General features: G+C 54.1%; 1 non-coding gene across 1 annotated transcript in view; it reads left to right on the forward strand.

The window, feature by feature from the left end:
- Positions 1–4,515: 4,515 nt before the first annotated feature.
- LOC126434388 (small subunit ribosomal RNA) overlaps positions 4,516–5,000 on the forward strand; it is a 1,910-nt gene continuing 1,425 nt past the window's right edge. The window contains exon 1 of the ribosomal RNA XR_007579187.1: positions 4,516–5,000. This exon is cut by the window's right edge and continues 1,425 nt beyond it. This is a non-coding gene — a ribosomal RNA (small subunit ribosomal RNA).

The following is a 5,000-nucleotide window of genomic DNA, read 5'->3' on the forward strand; positions in this document are numbered from 1 at the left end:
ATACGGCGAAACCACATGCAATACCTCCATCTATGCGAATCTGACAACACTACGTCCGCCATGTCGAGCGCACCACAAAACACAGCGCCATCTGTAGGTCTCCCGCGGCATGACGTCCTGCAACGACGATACCGCCATCTATGAGACGCCAAGCCGACTAAGACAGCGATGGGCCCACAGTGCCCATCTTTCGACCCCACCCACAAAGCCTGCGTCCTCTGTCGACCACAGCACCCCAACGCCAGCGCCTCTGCCGCACGAAATCGTCGACCGGCAATCACTCCACCGGCGCCCACCCTAACCGCCCAACTCGCAACTCCAGCGGATGAACGGCGGACTTTTCCCGCAGTCGCAATGTGCAATCCACCCCTATAACTTGCGTTTCATGAAGAGTTATGTCCAATATGCGACATTCCCGCTGTCCCTATACATGAGCTGCGAGCTGTACCAGTTACGAGCTAGAGACGCGATCGCGTTGCTCTCTGTACGAATGCCGATGCTGAGCGGTCAGCTAGGAGGCGCTCCATCCATGTCGGTACCGGTGGGCGTTGCACTCGCAGTCGCAAAAACGTACGGCAAGTATATTACTCGGAAGAGTTTATGACAGTCCAAGCCCCCCTGCGTGGGGAGCGTCTTTCTAGGCCATGACCCACCGGAAGGGCGCAGCGTCCCCCACCCCAGACATGTGACGTCACACTATCGGTATTGACGACTCGACTCATTGCTTATAATCATTTGCCATACACCGGTGGAAGCTGCCGAGACGAGTAGCTACATAGCGCGCTCGCCGTGTCACTAATGTACAGAGATACAACAGTTTCGACTGGAACCGGATTAAACGTATACACGGCGCTGATTAGTAATACATAGACCCATCAGAATACAGATAATATATACAACTGTCCGTATACATGCTGAAAGACTCTGCTCACAATCACAACCACACGGCAGCCACACACTCTTATCACGCACTACTCTCCGCCTGTAACACGCACACAGACAATATGTAAGCACCAGCATGGAACAACACCCAGTGCATCCTCTCCGCCACATGAGACAATCCACACTGTCATAACCAGACTGGGTCCACTCAGAAAACGGAATATCCCACCCCCCCGACAACCACCATTGCTCAGCTAAGCCACCAACACCCACACATGTCCTACACAGGGGTGCACCCAACATCACAATACTGCCTCCTCTCACAGCACACAAACAATGGCAGGAATGAAAGACACAGGTCTGCCACAAGCATGGAATCGGAGCGCCGCCTGTCATGAGCCAAAGGTGCATCCTGACGTGGCAAATCAGATGATGCCGCAGGCATCCACTTACTATAATCACAATCAACAAACCGACCGGCCGCCCCCCCCCCCCCCCATTACACCTTTCCATACAACAATGTGTACCTTAACCTAAACTATACTGTACCTTAACCTAAACTATACTGTACCTTAACCTAAACTATACTGTACCTTAACCTAAACTATACTGTACCTTAACCTAAACTATACTGTACCTTAACCTAAACTATACTGTACCTTAACCTAAACTATACTGTACCTTAACCTAACCTATACGGTACCTCAACCTAACCTATATTGTGCCTCAACCTAACCTATGTTGCGCCTTAACCTAACCTATGTTGCGCCTTAACCTAACCTATGTTGCGCCTTAACCTAACCTATGTTGCGCCTTAACCTAACCTATGTTGCGCCTTAACCTAACCTATGTTGCGCCTTAACCTAACCTATGTTGCGCCTTAACCTAACCTATGTTGCGCCTTAACCTAACCTATGTTGCGCCTTAACCTAACCTATGTTGCGCCTTAACCTAACCTATGTTGCGCCTTAACCTAACCTATGTTGCGCCTTAACCTAACCTATGTTGCGCCTTAACCTAACCTATGTTGCGCCTTAACCTAACCTATGTTGCGCCTTAACCTAACCTATGTTGCGCCTTAACCTAACCTATGTTGCGCCTTAACCTAACCTATGTTGCGCCTTAACCTAACCTATGTTGCGCCTTAACCTAACCTATGTTGCGCCTTAACCTAACCTATGTTGCGCCTTAACCTAACCTATGTTGCGCCTTAACCTAACCTATGTTGCGCCTTAACCTAACCTATGTTGCGCCTTAACCTAACCTATGTTGCGCCTTAACCTAACCTATGTTGCGCCTTAACCCAACCTATGTTGCGCCTTAACCCAACCTATGTTGCGCCTTAACCCAACCTATGTTGCGCCTTAACCCAACCTATGTTGCGCCTTAACCCAACCTATGTTGCGCCTTAACCCAACCTATGTTGCGCCTTAACCCAACCTATGTTGGGCCTTAACCCAACCTATGTTGGGCCTTAACCCAACCTATGTTGGGCCTTAACCCAACACACGTTGGGCCTTAACCCAACACACGTTGGGCCTTAACCCAACACACGTTGGGCCTTAACCCAACACACGTTGGGCCTTAACCCAACACACGTTGGGCCTTAACCCAACACACGTTGGGCCTTAACCCAACACACGTTGGGCCTTAACCCAACACACGTTGGGCCTTAACCCAACACACGTTGGGCCTTAACCCAACACACGTTGGGCCTTAACCCAACACACGTTGGGCCTTAACCCAACACACGTTGGGCCTTAACCCAACACACGTTGGGCCTTAACCCAACACACGTTGGGCCTTAACCCAACACACGTTGGGCCTTAACCCAACACACGTTGGGCCTTAACCCAACACACGTTGGGCCTTAACCCAACACACGTTGGGCCTTAACCCAACACACGTTGGGCCTTAACCTGCTCTGTAATTGTCATACGACGCGTTAAATTAGTGTAGTGTTGCCTAACTGCAACCCCCGCAATATAGTTTGCTACTCGCACTGCCCGGTCCCCAGTGTATCGCTTCATGTTAAACACCTTGCAGCTATACACTGTAATGTGGATGGCAGCAGGACGTACATGCTCAATGCCCTTTGCAGTTGTTCATTGGCATTTGCAGTTGTTCATTGGCATTCGCATGGCGAAGCACTTAGCCTACGCTGTGGTACGGCCTGTGTCAACTGTCCGCTGATGTTGTACGTCCAAATCACACACTGTACTGCACATTGGTCCTCATGTACTGAATGATACATCGTGGTACATGTGACCGTACAACGACTGCGCCAACAACGGCGAACCATGCGGTCCAAATGTTGTGCACTCAGCTACGTGTCGTCTCCCTATAAGAGCTGGATTGCAGTGTGGTATGCCCTGGATGGCGATCAGCATGAGCCGTCTGTTGATGTAGTGGCGCGTGTTGTCAGACGTAGTCGTCTCTTCTCACACACCGTGATAGCATGGTGCACTGCGTTCCACATCTGCGACATGCGACAGAGGCCGGTTGACAGTCGTTCGCGCAATGGACATCGCATACGTACGGGGGCCACCTTCCACGTGTTCGCGAAGCGTGCACATGTTGTTGCGTGTATGTGGGCAGACATAGTGTGTCGTGACACCTGACACAGGCATGCAACAATCGTTGAATTTGCAAATGGCGATGGACGCCTACGTTTGCTGGTGACGTTACGCAAATGAACAACTGGTAAACCGTTGTGGTGCGGTTGTTCTCGCTAGAGGTGAATCAGTGATGGCGACGATCGGTTGAGCTACCAACCGGTTGTTCCAGCGATACCCACCATGCCCACGAACGTGAATGGCATCTGGGTGTGAAGCGATACGCGGCGGTGGCTGGGTGGGACCGTCCCCGGCCGGTGAGGGGGGGCCTCCCGGCGTGCTGGCCGCGCGGTGCGTGGGCGCACGCGCTACAGCCGGCTGGTGGGGGCGGCCAGTGGCAGGCGCGCCGGCCGACGGAGGCGGCAGGCGGCGCAGCTGCGCGCCGGCGCACCCTGCACGCGGCGCCGTGCGGCCAAAGTAGGTCCTCGCGGGCCCGGTGCGAAGCGCGGTGGACATCTGCAGTGTGCTGGTCCGATTGAGGACTGTGTGCGCTGAGGATGCGCCGCCGCCCGGCGCTCGGCGCCGCGACGCCGTCTGCTGCTCGGTCGCCTCTGCGGTTCTCGCAGGTGGTTTGTATCGCAGCTGTGCGGACGTGTTGGCGCGTGCGCTGTGCTGGGAGAGTTCGCTTCGGCACCCAAGTGGGGCTTTTGTCCTTCTGTGGCGCTGGCGTTGGAGCTGCCGGTCACCGTAGGTGGCGCGTGTTGTCTCCCGCCGGCAATGCCACGACAGCACGCTCCCGGGCCTCTGTCGGCAGCGGCAAGCTCAGTTGGGAGCACGGGTGGTCGCACCTAAAGCGTCTACTCGCCAAACCCCGGGCGATTGCGCCTCTCTCGAACCCGACCAAGTACTTAGGACGGCGCTGCGCGCCGCCGGGACCTGAGAGGGTTTCGAGGTGTATGGTGCAGGGGAGCTCAGCCTCCTCCTGTTTGCAGAATAATTGAGCGGACGCTTGCGTGTTCGCGCGGGCCCCCGGGACACACTCCCGGGCGGCCGGCTGCTCAGCTCTAGTTGACGCAGCTCCCTGGTTGATCCTGCCAGTAGTCATATGCTTGTCTCAAAGATTAAGCCATGCATGTCTCAGTACAAGCCGCATTAAGGTGAAACCGCGAATGGCTCATTAAATCAGTTATGGTTCCTTAGATCGTACCCACGTTACTTGGATAACTGTGGTAATTCTAGAGCTAATACATGCAAACAGAGTCCCGACCAGAGATGGAAGGGACGCTTTTATTAGATCAAAACCAATCGGTCGGCTCGTCCGGTCCGTTTGCCTTGGTGACTCTGAATAACTTTGGGCTGATCGCACGGTCCTCGTACCGGCGACGCATCTTTCAAATGTCTGCCTTATCAACTGTCGATGGTAGGTTCTGCGCCTACCATGGTTGTAACGGGTAACGGGGAATCAGGGTTCGATTCCGGAGAGGGAGCCTGAGAAACGGCTACCACATCCAAGGAAGGCAGCAGGCGCGCAAATTACCCACTCCCGGCACGGGGAGGTAGTGA

This window comes from Schistocerca serialis, unplaced genomic scaffold (assembly GCF_023864345.2).
Source record: "Schistocerca serialis cubense isolate TAMUIC-IGC-003099 unplaced genomic scaffold, iqSchSeri2.2 HiC_scaffold_1187, whole genome shotgun sequence".
Taxonomy (NCBI): Eukaryota; Metazoa; Arthropoda; class Insecta; order Orthoptera; family Acrididae; genus Schistocerca; species Schistocerca serialis.